General features: G+C 33.6%; 1 protein-coding gene and 1 non-coding gene across 5 annotated transcripts in view; one reads left to right on the top strand and one right to left on the bottom strand.

The window, feature by feature from the left end:
• The window catches only part of TAOK3 (TAO kinase 3), a 146,659-nt gene that overhangs the window by 105,714 nt on the left and 15,006 nt on the right, over nt 1-25,939 (bottom strand). The window lies entirely within an intron of this gene.
• Nucleotides 9,242-9,314, top strand: TRNAV-AAC (transfer RNA valine (anticodon AAC)). Its single transcript has one exon. It is a non-coding gene; the product is annotated as a tRNA-Val (tRNA).

Genomic DNA, 25,939 nt, shown 5'->3' with positions numbered 1-25,939 from the left:
AGCTTCAAATCTATGTAAAGATGTTATAAAAACAAAACAAAGAAATAAAGAAAAGAAGTGGGAGGTAAAGCTCTCTTCAGAAAAAAATGTCATGCACGAGATGGAAGTTGTGTCAGAACACACTGCTAATGAATTAAAAAAAGTGAAGAAGAAGAAGAACTCAATGAAGTAATTGGTCCATAAAACAGGAGTTCCTAGTAGGGATACAAGAGTTAAGCCAAAAAGGGACTGAAACAGAAGTTGACACAAGTCAAGAAAGAAGTGGAAAGAAATAAAACCACTACCAAAATGAAGCCTGCACTGGAGGCAGGACAAAGAACTTATAATGTTATAGAAAGCATAGTAAGGGACGTGAAGTGTAGAACTAAGAACATTAACAAAAAGGCCCTGAACAAAGTTAAAAAATAATTAGAGAAAATTAAAAAATTACAGAAGATTTTAAAGATGAACATATTCATAATCAGCATCCTGAAAGAGAATGGATATATAATAAAATTTTTAAATTAAGAAAATTGAAAAGAAACCTTCTAGAAACAAGACTTAAGTCTACATACAGACTGAGCTACATTCAGTTTGAAAGGGCACACAGTATCTCAGGGAAAATCGTCATAAAATAATTAAACACTGAATCATGTCCTAGTTAAGCTACTGAATTCCAAAGATTGCAAAAAAAAAAAAAATTCTTCAGGCATTCACGCAAAACAGGCTCAAGGATAAGTCTGAGAACATTTGTAATTTAAAGACTACCATAATCCCAATATTCTACCACTTGAATTACTAGTTTAAAAATTAACATTTATCATCAAAATAGTTTTTCATGTTTGTATTACTTATTTCATAAAAGAAACCTTAGACAAAAATTATAGCTATAGAAAATTAAAGCAGATGAGTTGAATAAAACTCAGAAACCTAAGTAATCCCCTTGTATTAAGGATTAAAAATTTTAAGAAAAAATCTAGTACCTGAATTTATAATTTAACATTTATTAAGACTAGTAAACAGCTCACAGAATAGATATGATTAAATTATGTAAGCAACTATGATTTTTAAAATAAGCAACAATGCTATACTTTTAGATTATAATAGTTACCCATGTTTCTATCCTCTATAACCAGTCATGTCTTAGACAACTACAATAAAGTAAGGTATGTTTCTTGGGGTAGGGAAATGGATAGTTCTGAGAAAATAGCTTCTTAAAATATCTATTAAAGGTTTATTACTAATATCCAATTCAACAGACATCACAACTCACAAATGTTTTATAACTGCATTATTTACAAAATCCACAAGACAGCTTCTATTAGCTTCATTTTACAAATGAAGAAATGAAAGCTACATGGAATGAAACTAACTGCCCAAAGTTGCATACTGAATCAACAGAAAAAGAAGAGTATCACTTCTACTATAAATTTTTTGTTTGTCTCTAACAGCTTTAGTCACAACCTTGCAGTCTTAACGTTATTTTTGGCTACTGAGTAACAGTGATCTGAACCAGAGGCCTGTAGTATCATGATCTAGCACAACAAAATCATGATGAGAATGTTGAAAGGTGGGGGGAAAATACATTTGGGAAACACAACAGATGTGAATTCCATCAATCAAAACTGCTGATCAGCTGAGGCTTTATTCTGCTGAGTCTTGTATTAAAAACCGGAGTGAAAATGAAACTGAAAAAAAAAAAAAATCTCTATTATTGGTGGGGAGGGTATAGCTCAGTGGTAGAGTGTCTGCTTGGCACGTGAGAGGTGCTGGGTTCAATCTCCAGTACCTCCATCAAAAATCAATCAATCAATAAAACCTAATTACCTCCCCCCAAAATAAATAAATAAAAAATAAATTTAAAAAAAATTCCTGTTGGTGGGGAGGTATTGCTCAAGTAGTAGAGCGCATGCTTAGCATGCACCAGGTCCTGGGTTCAATGCCCAGTACCTCCTCTAAAAGTAAATAAACCTAATTACCTCCCCCTTGCCAAAATAAAATAATACAATAATAAATAAAAATAAAAATGCATTTTTAAATTCCTATTATTAAAGGGGGGGAAAGGGCAGAAAACATGCTAAATAGCTATTTAATAAAGTTAAAAGCAAACAAAATGAAATCTTAAAAAGTGACAGTTTATGTAGAATAGATAAATAAGATTATACTGTATAGCACAGGGAAATATATACAAGATCTTATGGTAGCTCACAGAGAAAAATTGTTACAATGAATATATATATGTTCATGTATAAATGAAAAATTGTGCTCTACACTGGAATTTGACACAACATTGTAAAATGATTATAAATCAATAAAAAATGTTTAAAAAAAAAGTGACAGTTCAAAACTCACATATAACAGATAGCCAACCACGTAGGGAAAATCCTCGATCCTAGCAGAAAGGTCAGGCAGGGCATTATAGAATTAAGGTGTTCTCAGTTTTGTTACAAAGAGAGAAAGGCCATCTTATACCTTCAAGTAAGACTGGGATACTTTAATATCTTGAAGACTATCGTCAATAGTAACCCCTTTATAAGGTTGTACTAAATACTCTTATGGTAATTTTTAACACAAAAGATGACTGAATTGTCCAGTAATCTAAGGCCAAAAATTTACAGAAATGAAAACCTAACATTTTACGTTAAAGGAAAGCAAAGACAACTTCTAATGAAGATTTCGAACTGGAATAAATAATTATGGCTCATCTTAATTTGGTGACTCAAATAAGTTATTTACCATCATTGCCCCTAAAGTTATCTTCGCCCTTTTGCAAAGTATTTGTTAAAAACTTCTCCATACCATGACTTTAATCTTGTCTGCCTTTCTCCAGGAGTAGTAAATTGAATGATACTGCTAGTGGAGAAAACAAAGCCTAAGAAGGAAGTTCTTGGTCCTTCCAAGCCCCCAAAATGCAACTCTTTCAGCAGTGACATTTTCATTTCCATCACAGTACACACCATCCATAAATTTTCTAGAGTTGTAACTGTATATTTGCCTAGGATTTCCTGAAATTAAAGTTACAGGAAGTCTCCAGCTTGCAAAAGCATTGGGTTCCAAATGTTCACTTTAAAGTGAAGTGTCTGTAGCTGAATATGTTTTAACCACAAATCAATGTGTCATAAGAAATTTAGGTTTTTAGGTTAGTTCACAGAATTTGTTAACCATAATGCAAATCTAATACCTTATTTTGCATTTTAAAATATCTTTAAAAAGTACTCTTGAAATACAACTAATTATGCAAATCAGAAAACATTCAATTGAGTAATAATTTTAAAACTGTATCTTGAATTAAGACAGTGTTTATAAAAATTATATAGTAAATGGAGATTTGAGACTCTTTTGAACTGAACTTTTGAACTACTTAAAGACTTTAGGGACTGCTGACATTAGTTCTTAGATTTAATTTCATTAAAAAATGTATGGCTCTTCTGTCTCTCAACACATGTTTCATTGGCACTAAAACCACAAAGCATCAGGGTTGGAAAAGACTTTGGAGATTACATTCAATTTGACTTTACTTTGCAGGAGGAGAAACAGACTCAGATAGATGGAATAACTTTAAATAAGTTATCTAAGCAATTAGTTCTGGAGCTGAAACTCCATTCTAATTTTCATCCAGTGTCCTTTCCATTATAACAATGCTTACCAGTCATGATCAACACCATATTTTTGCTCAGAAATAAAGTAAAAAGGAAATATCACTGTAACCATTTTGTCAGCATAATTTAGCATTTATCTAGCGAAGTTGGAGATGTGCATAGAACATGACTCCCACATGGGCATATGAATATTCATTAAGGCACTGTAACAGTAAAAAAAAATGAGAAACAACTTAAACACCTATCAATAGAGAAAAATAATCATGGTATAATGATCCTATGTAAAAGACATGTCATAGTTTAAATCAATGAACCTGATCTAAATGTTTTTATATACATTAAGTCTCAAAAACATAATGAAGGAAAAATCAAGTTGAAGAATCATATGTACAATATATTGAAATTTGTGCAAATTTCAACACAAAAAACTACGTTATTATTTGTAGAGGCACACTTATAATTAGAGTACAAGTTGGAAGGGGAGGGATACACACCAACTTCCAAAGAGGAGATGCCTCTGGGAAAGAATTGGAAAGCGTACAAGAGACTTCAATTACATAATGCTGTATTTCTTTAAAAAATTAATTCTAAGAGATAGGTTCATAGATGTTAGTTATTTTAATGTAAAAAAAAAAAAAAAAAAAAAAACCAACTTCCTCCCCCAAAAGAGGAGGATTTAAAAATAGAAGAGACTAGATCGAACAGTTATTTGAGGTAACTATGAGAGTCTTGGGAAAGAGTGAATATATATATTCACATGACAGAAAAAACTTTGTTGGAGTAAAATTAACTAAATTTTAAGTAAATGACAAAGGAAAATTGATGGGAAAATAGTAAGTAAAGGAGACTGTAAATTTTGGATTGGATAGTTCTCCAAGCTCACCATAAGCTGGTGATATTGATGCAGGACAGTTTGGTTGCTGATGGGGTATTTTTAGGATGGTGAGAGAAGGGAGGTTATTATGAGGTATTGATGCCAACATAAGTACACTGGCAAAGCCTGCAAGGGTAATGGGATGGGAAATTGCCTATATGTGACTCAAAGGCTGTTTCTAATTATTTGATTTCTTTGATCTCCCCTCAATTTATTTCTAATGCTAATGTCTAAAATATGTAAAGAACTCCTGCAACTCAACAACATAAAAAACAAATAACCCAATTTTAAGACAGGAGAAGTATTTGACTAGATATCTGTCCAAAGATAAGCACTTGAAAAAATGTTTAACACTATTAGTCACTAGGTAAATGTAAATCAAAAACAGAATGAGCTGGGGGGAGGGTATACAGCTCAAGTGACAGAGCGCATGCTCAGCAGGCACGAGGTCTGGGTTTCAATCCCCAGTACCTCCTCCAAAAGAAATAAATAAATAAGTAAACCTAATTACCTCCCCACCTAAAAAGAAAATTTTTTTAATTAAAAAAAAAAAAAACTGAATGAGCTACCACTTCACACCCAAGGACGGCTATAATTTAAAGAAGAAAAAAAAAAAAGGAAAAAGAAAATAAGTGTTGGCCGGGATATGGAAACATCTGAACCCCCTTACTTTGGTGGTAGAAATAAAAAATGCTGCAGCTGCTGTGGAAAACACTTTGGTGGCTCCTCAGAAAGTTAAACATAGTATTACCATATGACCCAGCAATTCTTCTCCTAGGCATACATCCAAAAGGGACTCAAACAGATATCTGTGCACCAATGTTCATAGCAGAATTATTCATAGCCAAAAGGTGGGAACAGCCTGTGTCTATCAACAGATAAATGAATAAACAAAATGTGGTTTATACATACAAAGGAGTATTTTTCAGCCATAAAAAGAAATGAAGTTTTGGTACATGTTATAACATGGATGAACCTTGAAAATATTACACTAATTGAAATAAGACAGACACAAAAGGACAAATATAACATGATTCCACTTGCACAAAATATCTAGAAGAGGCAAATTCGTATGACAGAAGGTAGATGAGAAGTTACCAGGGCCTGGACAAAGAGGAGAGAATGGTGAGTTAGTGCTTAATGAATACAGAGTTTCTGTTTGGGATGACAAAAAAGTTCAGGAAATAGATGGTGGTGATGTACCCGTAATTATTTGCTTGGGATAAATTTCTATATGTGAAATTGATGTGTCAAAAGGTATTTGTAATAATTATGATACTTAGCCTTACTTTAATTTACATTTTAGCATGATTAGTAAAATTTAACATTTCCCCATTTAATGGTAAACTACTTGTAATCTCTTTTAATCGTACGTCTAGTGAAATATAGGATAACAGGTCGAACGAAATTTAGTGGTCTTATAAAGGTGTATGACTTCTTTATGTTTTGAAAAATAGGTTTACACAAGTTGAACCATCACATCTTGAAGCAGATGCTGCCAGCACATGAATAATGAAACAAGACAGCATACTAGGAATGCTGGGATACCCAATAGGACAGTACATCCTTTTTTTCTGTTCCCCTTGTTAAAAAATGTTATTTTTGCCTAGTAGATGAGAGATCTGTTTTGGCACAAGCCCACCAATAAACAGCATTTTGCTATCATTTCGTATACTCTTTGTTTCATATACTTGATTATCAACCCGTCTCCCTGCAATCTGCTGGAAGCGTAAGGCAATTTCACTGGTGGGCTATCTGGCCCTGGCTATCAAATTTTAAAATAAAGATACCTTGTCATCTGAAAATTCTACTTCTGGGCATTTATTCTATAGAAATACATAACAAGATAGGAGTGTTCAACACAGCAAGGCAATGCAAAGAACTTTAACTTTCATCAACAAAATTGGGTAAATTATGGCATAACAGTTTAGTTAAAAGAAAGAGATAAGTATATAGTTATATACTTATATAGTTACATACTTATATAAATGTATCAAGTGAAAAAAAAGCATGTTGCAGAACAGTACATATAATAATATCTCATTTTTATTTAAGAAATATATGCATATAATTATATATGGGTTTACATAAGCCCATAGAAAAAATTGCAGAAAAATATACATCAAATCACTAACAGTAAATAAACTTCAGTGGTGGTGTTACTACAGAGGAATTTCATTTTCAACTTTTCTGTATTGTTTGCATTTTTTACAGAACAGAAATTACTCTGAATTTAAAACTATCAGGAATACATCTTTAAGGTACCCAGCATCGTGCAAGGCATTTTGGATTAATGAATTATAATTTTAACAGCAACCTCTCTATATAATTCATCATTATATCTTCATTTTTATAATTATGGATTTAATTCTACTGATGTTATCAGTTATGATAAAAAAAAAAAAAACTTACTCTTAGATTTCACCAGCACATTAGGCAGTTTATTCTATTTACAATCCTCAGTCTACCAATTGCTGCCAAAACATTCAATGGTCTTTATTTTTGTTTTTTATTATAAAAGTAATACATGTTCAACAATATTCAACAACATTTCAGCTGTACAAGGGGGTACAGATGAAAGGTTTCCCTCTCTACTTGGTCTCCCCATTCTCATTCCTCAAAAGTAATTCCTAAGAAACTACTGTGTATTCTTCAAAAACTTTTCCTTAAATATGTGTAATGATAAACCCCTCTTTATTACACAAATGGAGTCATGCCATAAATATTAATCTGCAACCTGCTGACACATATCTTCACTATCAGCCTAAAGAGATCACTACATGATTACTGCAAAGTATTCCTTAATGGTTATTTCTTATTTAAAAGACACATTTGGGCTAATCTAGGATCACATGATCAAAAACAAACAAGCAAGCGAAATACCTAACACAATCCCTGCACATGGCTTTAATAATAAAAATAACTATTGATTTCACCCTATCACTATCTATCTATGAAATGCTTATTTTGTGCTGGAGGTTTTATGTATACTATGTCAGTTAATTCCCACAAAAGTCCTAAGAGGTAGGCACTATTATCCCAATTGTACAGAGGAAGAAGCTGAGTTCCTGAAAAGGTTAAGAACCAGGACTAGTGAAAGTTCGTTTCATTAACTTTATAATCACAGCATGAAAGTTAAAGTCTAAACAAGTTTGAACTACTTGTTTATATAATGTAAACATATATCACTCCGAAAGAAATTTACATATGTTGAGAAATCATAATAGTGAAGGAAAATTCTCATAAACATTCATACAGATGCTATGTCTAAGCTATTCTGATCTTGTGCCAAAAATAATGAAATCAACCAATGTTAGACAAACAGTTAAATTCATTCAGTATCAAGTCCTTGGAGACTGGTTCTCAAACTCAAGTTTCCTTTTTGGCAGAAGACGAACTTTTATAAAAATCCTAAAATATAATGTTCACAAATAAGCCTCAGGAATATTGGCATTTAGAGTTTCCATTTTATGTCTTCCTGAATAAAGATCTACTTAGAGACCACAAACACTGTCCTTCCCAATTTTTATTGGTAGATAAAATTTGAAAAGTCCATTTGCTCTTTATGGTTTAATTTTTAGACCCACTTGGCCTGGAAGACTTGACAATATTGTATAAAACCAATCCCAAAGTTGTGGTTTTCCTAATCCTAATAGGACCTTTTGCTTATTTTCAGAAAGCATTTTATATTTAGAATACAAGTTCTATTTTTTGAAATTGGCCATATATGCATTCTACCATACAGAGTTCACATAAAGAACTAAGATTTCCACTGTAATGTTCCCTTCCTTTCACAAATTTTCACAAAAATACGATAGCCCCAAACTTTACTTTCAGGAAGTTTGTAGTCTATGGAAGAAACAACTAAGTTAATGCTCTACTCACACTTACATGAGGATGCAGAACCAGACTCTACTCAAGCTCAAAGCTCTATACTAGGATACAGCAAACTCTCTAGTTTACTATTAAAAAAACAAACAACTCAGCTATTTCAAAAATTCACATTAATGAGTAACATATTATACTAATTATTTCCTCTGGGTAGATGAGCTAAAATTTTTTTTCTTCAAAGGCAATTGGAGATCTCATACTAAAGAATCCATTCCCAGTCCCCAAATTTAAAATATAACTGAATTACTGAAACTCCCCACTTGTACACAAAAGTGTAGTATTCATCAAGATAACAAATATTTTGGTATAAGGGATTTATAATGGCTTTTAAATCTGAAAGCAATATGAAATTAAGCAACGATTTTTCCTGTAAATTGTACTCATTTATTTAACACTTGTTATGTGCCACGCTTTAGGCCAAGTAAAGACATAATCACGAACGTGTTAAGTTTTCTGTTCTCAAGGAGATCATATTTAGTGAGAAAGCAAGCCAGAAGCAAAGGCAGTAACAGAAAAGTGTAGCACACATAAAGTTTCTGTAACCCAGTCTCTTGAGGGAAGAGGGTAAGAAAGTCCCAGAGAAACCAAAAAGTATCTGAAGCAGGGGGTAGTTAACACAAAGGCTTGGAGGCAAGACAGCATGACAGCGAGTTCATGACGAATAAACACAACCAACAAACTGGGTAACAGAATATAGATGTTTGGACCTTGGACCTTGCTTTAAGCACGATGTTTGCAATGTTCCCTGAAGGAAATGGTGTGATTATCTCCTTCTACTAGGAATGGTGATTTAGTTCTCGAAATTTGGGTTATTTTCTCCAGAATTAACATGGGAACACACCAGGATTCTGTGTCCTGAAAAATTGGAATTCCAAAGCAATTCAAATTGATTCTTGGGGGAAGGTGTAGCTCAGTGGTAGAGCACATGCTTAACATGCACGAGGTCCTGGGTTCAATCCCCAGTACCTCCATTAAAAGAAATAAATAATAAATAAACCCAATTACCTCCCCAACAGAAAAAAAACAAAACCCTAAAAAAAATTGATTCTCAACCTTTTAAAACTTAGCAAAATATCAAAAATATTATATATTATTTATTTCAGAGCATATTTAGGAAAAGTAAAACGGAGAAGAGGAAGATAATGTGTTAAGATTAATGTTAAATATTTGCCAGAACCATAAATAGCAAAAAGACTGTATTCTATGCCATGAGTCATTTTCTATACATTTCCTACTTATAGGCATTGGAGGAACAAGATTTTTATATCAAGATATGAAGCTAAGCTATATTCTATGACTTTGGCTTACACTCGGAAGGTCATTCTCTCTGCTCTTTTTAAATAAGAATAGCAGAGCCAGATAAAAACCAAAGGACATGGAAAATAAATAGCCCCTCAATTCTGTTATTTTGTATACAGATACCAGATGACTTCTTTGACAAAACTTAATCAGGATTTGCATTAAGTGGTTATGTAAAGCCACTTCTGCCATGACTTAAAAATGGAACTCTGATATGTGGCTGACCAGAAACATAAAGCAAAGCAATAGGCTATTTGCCTTTTGAGTCTTGTAAATAATGACTGAAGAATGACAATACACTGTCAATGTTTACCATTAAGTTAGAACTCTGGCTTAATAACAATTAAAAAAAATTTGGGTATCTTCAACATTTGGGGGGGATTTATTAGGTGTTCAATGATGTGCACTTTTTAGAAAATGACAAGTCTTAAAATGTGAACTCTCATTTCCTGTCTCTTTTTCTCTACAGAAAAGTTATTTATATCTAGAGATGTTAGGATGAGAGACAAGACAGAACCTTCACTATAAAAAAATCACAATGACAGTTGAGAAAATAAATGTAAAGATTATATTTAAGTCTAAGAACAAAACTGTTTCCAGTTATATTAGAATAGTGAAGTCTGGTAAGTCTACATCCACTTCTCTTAACTGCAGAGAATAGCTACATGTTTATTTATACATGTCAATATAAATCTATCTATTGGTGGCAGAAAAAAAAATCCCATTTCTAAGTGAATTTTAAAATATACCAAAGCAGCATAGTGTATTTTTAGGTAGTGTTCAAATTCTTGACTGAAACTCCATTATCATAACCCAGGCCCTAGGCACTCTCCAGATAGTTAAGATATCATGTCTGTGTTTATCTGGTTCCAGCTGATTGTAGGGCAAAGAGGAAGTTATCACAAAGAGGAAGTATACTGCACTGCAGCCCCTCTGGATTGCAAAAGAAAGCAGTTGACAATTAAACTTCATGTGCGTTGGCTAATAATAAAAAGAAAAGGAAAAAAACCAAACAAACCAAGAAAGAAAAAGAAGCCCAGGAGGGAAAAAGGGGGGAAAAAAAAGAAGAAAAAGAAAAAAGACAGAAGAAGGGTTAGGGAGGAAGAATGAGACAGAAATGGGTAAAAAGCAGCAGAAGGCAATCTTGGTGAACAAGGACCCTTGGTTTGACAGCTCTCATTTATCTTTAGGAGGGTCATAAGTCTGAACTGCCATAAACTTTGTGAAAATGTGAGACATCTGTTTCCTTTGGTGTGAAGAACAAGACTGGAGTTTCTGGCATCTCTGCTTAACTGCCACCTACTAAAAACAATCAGTGGTGGTGGGGAGCGTATTGCTCAGTGGTAGAGCACAGGTTTCGCATGCACAAAGTCCTGGGTTCAATCCCCAGTTACCCCCATCAAAATAAATCAATCAATAACCGAATTACCTTCCCCCCAAAATAAAAGAAAAGAATTAATTAAAAACAATAGACCAACAAGCAACACAAAACTCTACATATGGCACACACAGGTCTGTGGTCTCATCTTATGTTGGGGGAGAATTTCTTCCAACATGCATATATATTATTACTTTTAAAGAGGGAGTAATTCCAAGAGAATAGAAGGGTAACTTGGAATTCAATTCCATTTCTTTTAGGAGGAAGTCTATACCATTTAACCTTTGATTCCTGAATTGATGTAGAGAGGGAATAAATGTAAGAGGTAAACAGCATGGGGTCCCAGGAAATGGCTCTACCACGCTAAATTAGGAACCAAAAAGCGAGGTTCTGCTCTTGGCTGCACCATTTGCTAGCCCTGTGACTCTGAGCCAGGTGTTTATCTAAAATGAAGACAATAATATCTAACCTTACGATAATCTCAAGGATCAGATAAAATAATGTATGTAAAGGAGCTTTAGAAATTGTTATACAATATAATCTATGATTAGTAAGTAAAAGCATTTTGAAACTTATAAAGGTAGAGTATGGTTATTACCACATTAGAAATAAATGAATTTACTTCTAATACCTATAATACCTATGAATAGCATAGAAAATTAAGAAGAATTTCTAGTATTTATACTAATTGTTTATTTTTTTAAAACTATAGATAGTCTTTTCTTTCCTTATATATTTTCTTTTTGCCCCTCCAACTCCACTATCCAGCATTCAGTTTCTATTATAAGACTTTATTCTTTCATACTTTGGTTATAAACAAAGTTATCTTTTCTAAGATACTCTTCTCTTGTCTATTCTTTTTTCCATTAATATATCTGTCTTACAGAATTCTCCTTTCCTTTTTTAAAACTACCAATACAGAAAATTTTCTCCTTTATTTCTAGGCCAACTGACATCTCAGTAGCACCGAAATATTTTATACTTCTCTTTTAATATAAGGCTACAGTTAGATAAGAATAAATAAAGTGTCTTCATTCAATTTTTTTTTTCTGCATTCCTTCCTTAGGATACACAGAAAGCAACTATGCTGTTGTCCTGTCATTAAGTCAGTCACTCCCCACTGCTCAATGATATAATTTTCCATAAAGGGAACTTAAGAACCTAGAAAAAGATTAGCAACACAAAACCAAAGTAAGCAGAGGAAAGGAAATAATAAATTAAGAGCAGAAATCTATGAAATTGAAAAGAGGAAAAAAACAAGCAAAATCAACGAAATTTAAAGATGATTCTTTGAAAAAGAATCAAGACTGATAAACCACTAGCAAGACTGACAAAGAAGAGAGAAGAGATAAATCACTAATATCAAGCATGAGACAGGAGCTATTTTAATAGATCTTGTAGCCATTAAAAGGATAGTAACAGAATACCATGAACAACTTTATGTTCACAAATTTGACAGCTTAGAATAAACAGATCAATTTCTTCAAAACCACAGACCATCAAAAATCCATCAATATTAGATAACTTGAATAGTTCTATAACCATAAAATCAAATTTGTAATGTAAAGGGTCCCGAAAGAGAAATCCCCAGGCCCAGATGACTTCACTGGAAAATATCATCTAATATTTAAAGAAGAATTAACACAAGTTTTACATAATTTCTTCCAGAAAATAGAAGAGGAAGGAATACTTCCAAACTCATTTTATGAGGCCAATATTACAATGACACCAAAACCAGACAAAGGCATGACAAAAACAACAAAAACTACAAACCAATCTCTCTCATGAACTTTGACACAAAAATCCTCAACAAAATACTAGCAAATTGACTCTGACAATCTGTAAAAAGAATTACACACCATGACGAAGAAGGATTTATTTAAGGTATGCAAGGGTGGTTCAACATGTGAATGTAAGCGACCACATCGACAAGCTAAAGAAGAAAAATCATGTAATCATATCAACCAATGTAGAAAAATCTGACATAATCCAACACTCATTTATGATAAAAACTCTTAGCAAGTTAGGAACAGAAGAGAACTACTTCAACTTGATAGAGAGCATCCACCAAAAAAATAAACAAAAGCAAACATCATACTTAATGGTGAAAAACGATGGTTTCTTCCTAGGATCAGGAACAAAACAAGGATTTCCTCTCTTGTCACTTCTACTCAACATTGTACTGAAGATTCTAGCCAGGACAATTAGGCAAGAAAAAGAAAAAGACACACAGACTGGAAAGAAAGAAATAAAACGGTACTATTTGCAGATATATGATTGTCTGTGTAGCAGATCCCAAGGAATCTATAAAACCACTAGAACAAATAAGTGAGTTGAGCAAGGTCACAAAGATGTAAAAGCAGTCTGTAAAAATCAATGTCATTTCTATATACTAACAATAAACATGTGTGCAGATACTGACATTTAAAACAGTATCATTTATAATCACTCCACAGAAAATGAAATACTTGGGTATGAACTTAAAAAAAGATGTAAATAATCTGCATGCTGACAATTTATAAACTATTGATGAAAGAAATCAAAGATTTAAGTAAATGAAAAGACATACCATGCTCAAGGATCAGAAGACTCAATGTAGAAAGAAATGTCAGTCCTCTCCAGATTGACGTATAGTTTTAATGCAATTCGTATCAAAATCCCAGCAAGGTTTTTTGGTAGACGTAGCAAAAATTCTAAATTTATATGGAAAGGCAAAAGAGCTAGAATAGCTCAACAATCTTGAAAATGAATAAATATCAGGAGTGACTTTACCCGATACTGAGCCTTACTATACAGCTAGAATAATCAACATAGTTTGGTACTGGTGGAGAGAGAGACACAAAGATCAACCGAGCAGAAGAGAACACCCAGAAATAGACACACACAGATAAGCCCAAATGATTTTTGACAAAGTGCAAAAGTAATTCAATGGAGGAAGGATACCCTTTCAACAAATGGTGCTCCAGTAAATGAAGATCCATAGGCTAAAAATAAACCTTGAACTAAACCTCATACCTTAAACAAAAATTAACTCAAAATGTATTACAGATTTAAACGTAAACATAAGTGTATAAAATGTTTAGGAAAAAAGCATAGGAGAAAATTTGGGGGATCTAGCCACGGGCAAAGAGTTCTTAGACTTGACACCAAAAGCATGATCCATAAAAAGAAAAACTGACAAATTGGACTTAATCAAAAATTAAAGCCTCTGCTCTGCAACAAAAGACCCCACTAAAAGGATGACAAGTTACGGACTGAGAGAAAATATTTGTAAACCATATATCCGACAAGAGACTAGTATGTAGAATATATCAAGAACTCTCAAAACTTAACAGTTAGAAAAAAAAAAGGCAAAAAAGTCTAATTAGAAAATGGGCAAAGACAAACACAAATTTCACTAAAGAGGATATACAAATGACAAATAAGTACATGAAAAGATGTTCAATTTCATCAGCCATTAGGGAAATGCAAATTGAAACCACAATGAGATATTACTATACACTTATCAGAATGGCTAAAACAAAAAATAGTGACATAACCAAAGGCTGGTAAGGATATGGAGAAACTGTATCTCTCCTACATTGCTCTCCTTCATATAAAATCGTATAGCCCTCCAGAAAACAGCATGGCACTTTCTTATAAACACTAAACATGCAATTACCACATGATCCAGCAACTGCATTTCTGGGCATTTATCCCAGAGAAATGGAAAAATATGTTCACATAAAAATCTATACACAAATGTTCATAGTAGCCATTATTTGTTAACAGCCCAAAACTGGAAACAACCTAGATGTCCTTCAATGGATAAATTATTAAACAAGCTGTTAACACATCTGTACCATGGAATACTATTTAGCAATAAAAGGACTATTTTCTATGTCTATATTTAAGTCTGTAATCCATTTGAGTTAAATTTTTAAGGTATCAAATGAACTAACAATACATGCAACAACTTGGACGAATCCCCAGAGAATTATACTGAATTACAAAAGAAAAGGGTTATACTGTATGATTCCATTTTTATAATTTTCTTGAAATGACAAAACTGTAGAAATGCAGAACAGATTAGTGGTCTCCAGGGGTTAAAGACAGGGGTTGGGAAGAAGGGGATGGTAGCAGGTGTGGTGATGGAACTGCTTTTTTATCTTGACTGGTGGCAGATACAGATCTACATATGTAAATAATCACACAGATCTAAATAGAAACACAAATGAGTACCAATAAAGCTGGGGAGAATTCTGAATAATATCAGTGTTCCAGCTGTGATATTGTACTATGGTTTTTAAAGATGTTATCACTGGGAGAAACTGGGAAACAGTGTGTGAGGGATCTCTAAATTATTTCTTCCAACTATGTGTGAATCTACAGAATCTCAAACTAAAGTTTAATCTAAAATATTCCATGTGGTTCATGTACAGTCATACATTCATCGTTCACTTTTTAAAGCATCTACTGAGTTGCTCGTGTGTGAGGCACTAGCTTAGGTGCTGGTGGAGTGGAAGTGGGCAGAAAGAGGGTGGGCCATCTGGGTATTGAGACTCCTCCTTCACTGATGTCACAATTCTAATTATATAAATGTTTTCGTGATTTTTTAAAAAAATGTATGTGTCCTCCACTAGCAGATGGCAAAGACTGTTTTAATCACCACTCTTATCTGTAGTGCCCATTGTCCAGAATATAGTAACTTTTCAATTGATACCTGATAAATGAATGAATGACTGAATGAATGAAACAATCAATAGAAAAGGTGAATAAACACAACCAAATAATTAGAATACAGTACAAAAAACAGTGACATGATGAAAAGTGCTTATGAAACCAGAGGAGGGAATAACTAGCATTGTCAGGGGTACCTGGGGGAAGGCTTCAAAGGTGTGATCTTTTAGCCAGGTCTTAAAGATGAGATGGGGGAAGTGGAGGAAAACCGTTCCAAGCAAAGGGAATCGAGCAATCAAAAGTGCCGTGGTAGAAGAAAAGCACAGGATTCCCTGGGGCCAGCAAAGGGCTTGATGTGCTTAAGTTTATACAGGTCTCTACTAAGAGAGTGGCAGGATGAAGCTAGAAGTCTGTGGATTCTACACTAAGGCAAGTCAGGCTTTCGTATGAACAATGTGATGACACTAGAGTTTTTGAAGCCAGTGAATGATGATCAGATTTGTCTTTTAGAAAGTTAACTCTGATGGCAGTGAAGAGGATGCACAGTAGTAAGGAGACAGAGAAGGTAAGAAACCAAGACAAGGGCTTGACGTGAATTCCCAGTTCTTCATAACAATTCACCAGAAAACTCAATTCCCCAAAGTCCTGCAATTGTAGAAGTTAAGTCTTCATAACTACTGGCCTGAATGGTTTATAACATTGTTATCTTTGAATCTGTGTAATGAATCATATCACGGGGCTGTGAAGTAGAGACATTTATTGAGCATTTTAGTTGCTCTTTTCTGCAAATCCTTCCAATACAAACATGCTGTTTTAAATTAGTTTTTAATTTGAAATACCCCTTCTACCAATTTTTTAAATTTTGAAGAAATAAACTTTTTATATTTCACAAAATCTTGCATGTTGGTGGTCCATTCTGTCCTCAAAAATGACCATTTTCACGTGCCATATTCATGCTATTAAGGAATTACACTTACATCTCTGAAAACACAAAAGGGCTATTTTAGCAACCAGTTAGAGCTTAAGGAAATAAAATATTGATCTTTGGAGGGAATAAATTATAAATCTGAATTGTGGAGAATAACTAAGTATTTTCCATACATTTCTGTGCATATATATAAGTATTTGTGATAAAACGCAGATACAATTGAACGATATCTCTTTAATGTGATGGTACTGAAACTAACTCCTCCACACCACCCCTTGCCAAAAAAAAAAAAAAAAAAAAGAGAGAGAGAAAACTCTCTGCCAGGTTGGAAAGGGAAGAGCAAAGGAGTTAAATATAATTCCTTCTGGGCACAATGAAGTGATTTTGTCCCCCTTACTTTCTTTTTCTACCATGTGACAATTTTAACAGCTCTTTTCTAACAGCAAGAAAAGAGGATCAGGAACATGGATTATGAGAAGAGAATGGCAACGTATGGAATTTACTGTAGGTAAAGCTTTTCTTTCATTTCACAAGGAATAAAGACATTTAAATAGTTTCATATATAAAACTTTCTAGATGGGTATTAAATGTTATTTTGAAATTTCTTTTTATTATGGAAAATGTCACACATGAAGAGCTGACAGAACAGTATAATGAACCACATCAGGCCCAGCTTTAAATTACCAACTCACTGTCCACCCTCCATTATTTTGAAACATACCCTAGATATACCGTTTCATTCATAAACACTTCAGACTGTATCTCTAAAAGAACTATTGCTAAAAAAACATAGTAAGTATACCATTAGTATACCTAAAATGTAACAATCAACTTTAATGTCATCAAAAATAAGGTCGAATTTTCAAAGTTCCCAGCTTACCTCTTAATTTTTAAAAAACTCTATTATCTTCTATACAAGTCAACATTAGGTCCAGATATTGTGTTGTGGTTAGCTGATGTGGCCAAATTTTATTTTAATAGTAATAGTAATTTTAATATGTTTTAAAAATTAAACTTAGGCATTTTCATGAATTTAAATAACTAAATCTAATAAAAAAATAAGTGAATAACCAGGCTAAGTCACCTTTGCAGGACAATGTTGATATATGTGCTACAAATGATAAAGGCACAATGTGAAACCAAGCAAACTTAGGGAAAAAAGAAGGGGGGGAAGTGTTGATTTCATTTTTGCCTATTTTCAAAACATGTCCTTTTTCGGTCTGTTTTAACTATACAACTACCCATAATAATGATTTTAGTAAGATTTTTATCAAGAAAGTCCACTAAACGATGCTAACAAAACTCTTTTGTAATCTCTCACTTGTGTGTTTTAACATTTGCACTGTTGTACTTGGCCAAATACTTCCTCCTTCATTTGAAATTAGCTTGAAATCACAGGATTTCAGAGTTTGGAGAGATCATGTGGCTTCCTCATCCCAGAGAGTAGGCAGCTTTGATATTATTATGATATTGGCGTTTCCAGTGAGAAAGCTAGCATGAGAAATCAATCTGCTGACAATTACAGACTATGTTCTAATTTGTTAACTGACAGTGCTATATAAATACGATCAGTAAAGTTTTATTAGCACAACATGAAATAACTTTCAATTTTATCCTTTTACAAAGCGTGGCAAAGTTAATATTTTCTCCAACATGTTAAATAGATCTTGTTATACAGTAAGAAAGAAGCACATTTAGTTTAAGATTCGAAATAATAAAGGTTAGAAGCTTATCATCCACAGAAGCCTGCAGAAATCAACAAAGTAAATGCCAGATTCTTTACTCAGATATTATAACAGGCTTATACACTACCAATAAACTAAAAATGCAATATAAAATATCTGATGGTACTCTGTTGTGAGACATTGTAATTAGAAATTACTAGGTGTTCTGAAGTTTCCATATCAAGCTCTAATGGTATTTCTTAGGTTTTAAAAAAATTATACAGTGGTCCCTTCCACATTCGTTGGTAACTTCTAGATAGCAGTTCACTGTGAAGTAAATTTATTAATCAAAAGCAAAAGTTTGTTACAGAAATTCAGGAGTCTCCATACTCCGTACATGTGACTCTTTACTTTAAGCCTAGGGCTTAGAATGCCAAGTAAAATAATTAACAATACTTACTGAGTGTTTGATATGTGCGGGGAATAGCACTAGGTACATTGGTAAACTATAGAATAAAGTGTCAGAGTGATTCCAAATTAAACCATTAACACATTTGGATTAAAGGAAGTACTTAAAGAGAGTAATTTAGAGATAGGAATTTTTGAGGTTTAATGTTTTCTTTTAAACTCAGAGCATCTTGTAAAAATTCGTTAGAACTTAATTCAAGTTCTACAGCATAAAAAAAAGCTTTATGTGGACTTTGAAAATTTAAACGTTGACAATGAGCTGACTTCTAATCCTGTGTATTTTTACTGTTTATACTGGTGTCACTCATTTCCCCCAGAGTCCCTAATGTACTCATTGCCCTTTATCCTGTGTACATTTTAATTTTTTTTTCTGACTTACCAAAATACAAAAAATTCAAGCTCTTGATTCTTTTAGAACAAAGTGAAAGCAGGTGTCATAGTAAACATAATCCACCAGATTTAGGAAAGGCAATTATAGAGTTGATTTGTTCGGTTATTATATAAAAGTGCTGGTGTAAATCTCTGTTAACATACACAACAGACGGAGTACCATGTTCTAACACAACCATCCATCTTAACAGGCTCACGAGGGAGAGCAGTGTTCACATCAACAATACCTACTCACATGCTGACAATGATGAAAATCCCATCTAGGAAGTGTGGTATCAGCGCTATCATTTTACAATGCGTTCAATAACACGAAAGGTATGTGGCAGTTAGAACTTCCTGATCACTCAGTCCTGTTTTTTTAATCACTTCCATGGGTCTCTCTCTCCCTCTCTTCTCTCTTAATGCATATTAGAAACTATGGAAATAATATAGTCAAAATAAAAAAATAAATTAGGTTCCTTTTTAACCACGAAATAAATAATGATCAGTTGACACTACTACTGTTGATAACACTGTTAATAGTATTACGGCTTTTTAAATAATAATAATATTTTATCTTCCCATACTTAATACTATTTAGTTCTCTTTCTGCTGTGCTTTTTCAGAGTCTGGAGCCCCATGCTATATTTATACTTTATTATTATATTTTTTTACTACTTCATTGAGTCTCTCAGTATATGTCCTCTTATTAATACCCACATATCCCTTCATCTTGCCCGGGATAATAACAACTCAATTTATTTTTCTAAGACGCTAGCCAGTTAAGGGTCACTTAAAATTTGTAAGCTCAGTCTACTTAGTCACCTAGTCATTAAATATAAAGTGTTAAAAAAAATGCCTACTGAATCACATCTACTTTGTGAAAGCAGCATCTAAGCTTGTATTCAAATTTACAGTAGTATAAATTTGAAGTAAAATTTTTAGTTAAGAATTTAGTGAGAATTTCTGAATGCAAAACTTGAAGCAAAAAAGTCCAGAATAGGCAGGAATATACGAGGAAGGAAGACGGGTGACAGTCTAAGGGAAGAAGCGGAGGTAGAGTTCCTTTGGAATAGACGAAGGCCAAGAAAAGAGCCATGTGTTTAGGGAGATAAGTATGCATCCTTTTAAGCCCTTGGTGGCTGACAGAATTGTCAGAACACTATTAGCTTGTGTTTCTGGTGCATGGGGAAATGGGGAACATATTCCTGGCAACAGGAGGCTTGGCTGGGACACACAGTATAATAATGCTACTCATCCATCCTATTTGAAAAAAAAAGTAAACTATGTTCTTGGAAAGCAAGTTCTTATCACCTATCTGTTGTAGAATCTCCTATGACTGAAAAGAAACCTAGAGTTGTACGCAAGATAGAATAACTAAGGAACTATTTAGAACAATTTGTAAGAATAAAAACTAAAAAAAAAAAAAAAAAAAAAAAAAAATCCACCTTGAATAACCATGTAATAATGCTGGCTTAAAAATTACATGGAAGAAGTATATTTAGATGAAAGATGAGTATTTGTTGATATGGTAAAGTTTTTAAAAAGCAGCTTATAAAATAATATATGCAATATAACCTTCCTAATTATTATTTTTAAATATCTGAAAAAAAGTCTGGGAGGTTATACATCAAAAAATATTTGGATATAGAAGATAACTTTTTTTTTTCTAAATACCACCTGTATTTTCTATTTATTAAAATAAACTTCATGTATAACTTACATAGTTGTTAAAATTTATATAAGAAGAGCTATATTGGTCAAGGACTTCCCACCATTTTGTGCAGAAAAGGAGGAAAAGTTAAAAGAGAATAAAGGAGATCTTAGCTTCCATATCTACTCATTTACCAACAAGTCTTCCTGCTGGGAACTCCGAACTTCAGGATTAACAAGCAACTGATTTCACAACACCTTACAATAGGGAATTTATCATTTCAGAGTGATATAAATCATCATTATTACTTTTAACTAAATAAATAATTGTGCAGATTAAAATGTGCTTGCCACACTACAAAATGGAACTAACAAATTTCTAGCCTGAAGAAAATATAATATTAGTTTTAGGCATCTTTCAGAGAGAATAAAACGTATGAAAAGAATCCAAACTGAGGATTATGAACTAACTTTAAAACAAAATATCTTACTTGAGTTCCAACTATTATTAGCACTTAAAATATGCAGCTTGAATCATTATCGGAAAAATGGACTCAACAGGCTTAACTTGTAGTCTATATATTCTATTACATCATGTAGCTATGCTTTGGGGAGAAAACTCTATTTAAAAGCAAAGGCAAAGATATGTTCAATACACAGCTAAAAGAATAAAACATTTACATAGGATGGAAAGACAGAATTCAATCTTTCTACATATGCCTGAAGTAAATTAAGGTATTTTCTAACTAGTTGATCTATAGTACTACAAATAAGCAATGATACTATAAATTCTACATTGTGGCCATTCACATTCAGTGTAAGCTTCCTCAGTTTTTCTTCATTCTACCTTAAAATTTCTCTTTACTCTTCAGTCTCCCTTTTTCAGGTTAACCACCTTTCCACATCACCACCAAGTAAAGGCTTCTTGCGGGGGAGTGTATAGCGCAGAGGTAGAGTGCATGCTTAGCATGCACGAGGTCCTGGGTTCAATCCCCAGTACCTCTGTTAAAAAATAAATAAAATTAATTAACTCCCCCCCAAAATAAAAAAAAATTTTAACGGCTTAATTTTGTATCCTATTACCTTCTCATTTCATTAATTCACTTTTCCCCTTTTTCTTAAATCTTTCATTGCTCTCCACTGACTCTTTCTGGCCTACAATACACTCAAGGTATCATTTACTGAGGGGAGGAGAGGGAACTTTCCCTGACAGGAAGATACCCTGGGACTATTAAACTCCCTAGCTCCCAATCTCCTAGTCTCCAGATCAAGTCAGGTTCTTCCCAGGTCATATCCTTCCACGATCTTCATGGAGCATCTCCCTACACGGTTCCAGTTTCTTGGTTTGTGTGGCACTTTGCTCTCTGAGTTCCTTTCCAACCATCTCTGCTGGCCTGTCCTCTTCCCTCTTAACACAGAGTCTGCGCTGGGCCTCTTCTCTTCTCTCTGCACTTCCTCTAATTTACCTGATATGCTTTCAGCTCTCTCTCTGAAGCTGTGGACACCCTCAGTAAATCTCCTACAGGCTGATCTTCTTTCCATTGAGGCTGTCCTAGTTCCAGAACCTCATTACCAGTTAAGTTCCCGTTTCCAATCTCTTTCTTTTTTTTTTAAGTCATTCTACAAACTATTGATGGAGTAACCTTTCAAAGGCTCTGATTACATCAGTCTCTAATCAAACACCTTAAATGGCTCCCCAACATCTACTACGTAAAGATCAAACCTTTTGGCATGTGATTCCAGGGCCTTTGATTTGCCACTATCCCTAAGTATTCTATACTTCATTCCCAATGCCTGAAGTGGGCTAAAAAATACACTGATTATGTGCAACCACACTTGCTGAAAAACTACCCAGTATTTAAGACTCAGCTCAAATTCTGTCTCCAAGTTACCCCATTTCCCTGGTACAGAAGTAATCTCTTCCATTTTCACGTGCAGACAATACTCAACAACTTTGTGGCGCTGATGTCATTCTGCCTTGCTTTTAAAGGACATGAACATTTATTAACCACTATTCAAATATGACTAACAGTAGGAATCTTATCTACTTATTTGTCCTCCATAACGCCTTGAATGTAGTAGGGAGTGCTGAACCCAGATTAATTTAGAATTACAGACCGCTTTTCCAAGATCTGAGCTGAAGTTTGGCTCTGCCTGATTTTTGAAGAAAAGATCTGGGAAACAAATTAGCTAGATAAACAACACTGTGTGCATGCATTGGGGGTGGGGGGTAGTGCTTAAAAAAATAATTTGAAAGAAATCATTTCAAAACACTTTCATTTCAATTATTTTATAAAAATAAGCAATTCTACTCCCAAGAGAACTGGAAACATATGTTCACACAAAAATTTGTACATAAATGTTCACAGCAGCACTGTTCATAACAGCCAAAAAGTGGAAACTCAAATGTCCATCAGCTGAAGAATGGATAAACAAAATGTGGACCTCCCATAAAATCAAACAGAATTCAGCCATAAAAAGGAGTAAGTACTGATATATGCTACAACATGGATGACCCTTAAAAACATTATGCTAGGTGGAAAAGCCAGACACAAAAGCCCGTATGTTGTATGATTTCATTTATATGAAATATCCAGAAGTGGCAAACCTGCAGAGACAGAAAATAAGTTAGTGGTTGCCAGGGGATGGAGGGAATTGAGAGTAACTGCTAACAGGTACAGGATTTCTTTTTGGGGTGATGAAAATGTTCTGGAATTAGATAGTGGTGATGGTTGCACAACATTGTGAATAGACTAAAAACCTGAATTGTGCTCTTTAAAATGATGAATTTTATGTTATGTGAATTTTAGCTTAACTAGAAAAAAAGAAAAAAACTGTTGTGAGTTTGGTCTCCTGACTAACTCGACTTGGATCTGTGGTATAATGGAAAAGAGGTCCAACCTTTCAATCAGCAAACCTAGGTTTAAGTTCTTTCTGCCACTTACCAGCTGTGTGATCTTAAGGATATCACTTAACTTCTCTAAGCCTCAATAATACCACCTATAAAGTCAAAACACAAAGTGGTGAGACTCACGAATTAATGTGAAATCACTACGTAAACTCTAAAGCCCTTGACAAATGAAAAACTTTATTGTTATTTTGTATACTGAAATGATTTTTAACAATCCTAAACTGTATTAAATGGTTCGTAATTTCAGTTTTTTTTAAATCATTGGCATGTTATCTAACCAGATTTTATGGTCATAAATGAATGGCATCTTGGACTTGTAGCAATTATCCTGCAGGCACTAATGGTACCCTATGTTACAGACTCATTTAATTCCAATCTTCTCAATGAAAGGTAGCATGGCATGACGATTATGAACAAAGGCACAGCACTGAGCTTAAGTCTGGGTTCTTATACTGACCTTGAGCAAATACCTAACCTCTCCGACCATCAGTATACTGTAAAGTGTTTGTATGTGTGTCTGTGTGAGACCTAGCCAATAGCAGAGGAGTCAGAAGATTCACTGAGACATTTGTTATATAAGGATCATACTCCAATATGTGGTAACTAGCAAGCACTCAATAATCAGCAATCATTATTATTTTCATTCTGTGGAGTAACAGGTTTAAGTGACTGGTGTAAGTTTATGAGGTCAATCTGAAGCATAACCAGGAGTAAGGAGTACATATTTTGTACGCCAGCTCAGGTCATTAGGCTGAGGATGATTCAGTGCCCTTCCTATGTGTTTTTCTAGAATCACATGGATCTCTATAGCATTGGGGTAAGCCAAATAGTTTAATTTTCTGCTTTTTAGTTAAAGAAAAGATATAGTCCTATTCAGCACTAGTATAAGGTCTGACACAAATAGATACTCAGTGAATATTTATTGAATAAACAAGTAGAGTATGGTATTACGGGCTGTATCTACAACCAGGCATTAACACCAAATCCAAAGCATTAACTAGACATTTCCAAATATCCATACTTTTACTGTATAAAACATTTTGTATTTTAAAAGTTCTCATTTGGATGTCCTATCTGCTGTTTGGCAGTAGATATAAAACAAAGGAATGTATGCATACTAAGAAAAAAAAAGTGGGAATGTAAATTGATGCAGCCACTATGGAAAACAGTATGGAGGTTCCTCAAAAATTTAAAGACAGAACTACCAAATTGTCCAGCAATTTTTCTTCTGGGTATATATCCAAAGGAAATGAAATTACTATCTCGAAAAGATATTTGCACCCCCCATGTTCACTGCAGCGTTATTTACTATAGCCAAAACTTGAAAACAATCTAAGTGTTTAGCAACAGATGAATAGATAAAGAAAATTCGGTAAGTATGTGTGTGTGTATACACAAAATACAATCTTATTCAGCCATAAAAAAGAAGGAAATCTTGCCATTTGTGACCTGGATGTGCCGTGGATGGACCTTAAGGGCATTATGCTAAATGAAATAAGGCAGACAGAGAAAAACAAATACTGTATGATCTCACTTATACATGGAATCTGAAAAAACCTAACTCATAGATACAGAGAACAGACTGGTCGTTGCCAGAGGCAGAGGGTAGAGAGGGTGGGGGAAATGGGTGAAGGTGTTCAAAACGTTAAAATTTACAGTTGTAAGATAAATAAGTTCTGGACATGTAATGTACAGCATGGTGATTATGGTTGAAAATACTGTATTGTATATTTGGAAGTTGCTAAAAGAGTAAATCTTAAAATTTCTCTCACAAGGAAAAAAACTAACTATGTAAAGTGACAGATTTTGTGTGTGTGGGGTGTGTGTGTGATGAAAACTCTTTGGATTTACTCTTAGCAACTTTCATTCTTAACATATAGTAGTCTTAATTATATTTATCATGTTGTCCATTACATCCCTTGATTGATGTTAACTAAATTTAGTATGGTAGTCATGTCACAATATATAAATATATCAAATCATTGCATTGTATACTTTGGACAAGTACTATGTTGTATGTCAATTAAACCTCAATAAAACTGGAAAAAAAATAAAGGGGAAAACGAAACAAAACGTTTTCATTTGGGGGTCCTATACGCAGTTTGGCCTCAATACAAAGAAAGGCATGTACTATTTCAAAAGACAGCAGACTAAGAAGTAAAGCAATTGACATTCAATTAAAGTAACAAGTACTATGTTTAAGCTTCTGAGTATATATTTTGTCTTCCCTAATAGTTTTGTGAGAGCAGGAATCATATGTAATTAAT

The sequence above is a fragment of the Camelus bactrianus genome, chromosome 32 (assembly GCF_048773025.1).
Source record: "Camelus bactrianus isolate YW-2024 breed Bactrian camel chromosome 32, ASM4877302v1, whole genome shotgun sequence".
Classification (NCBI taxonomy): domain Eukaryota; kingdom Metazoa; phylum Chordata; class Mammalia; order Artiodactyla; family Camelidae; genus Camelus; species Camelus bactrianus.
The sequence above is the reverse complement of the archived record's forward strand: the minus strand, read 5'-3'. Positions and strand labels throughout refer to the sequence as shown.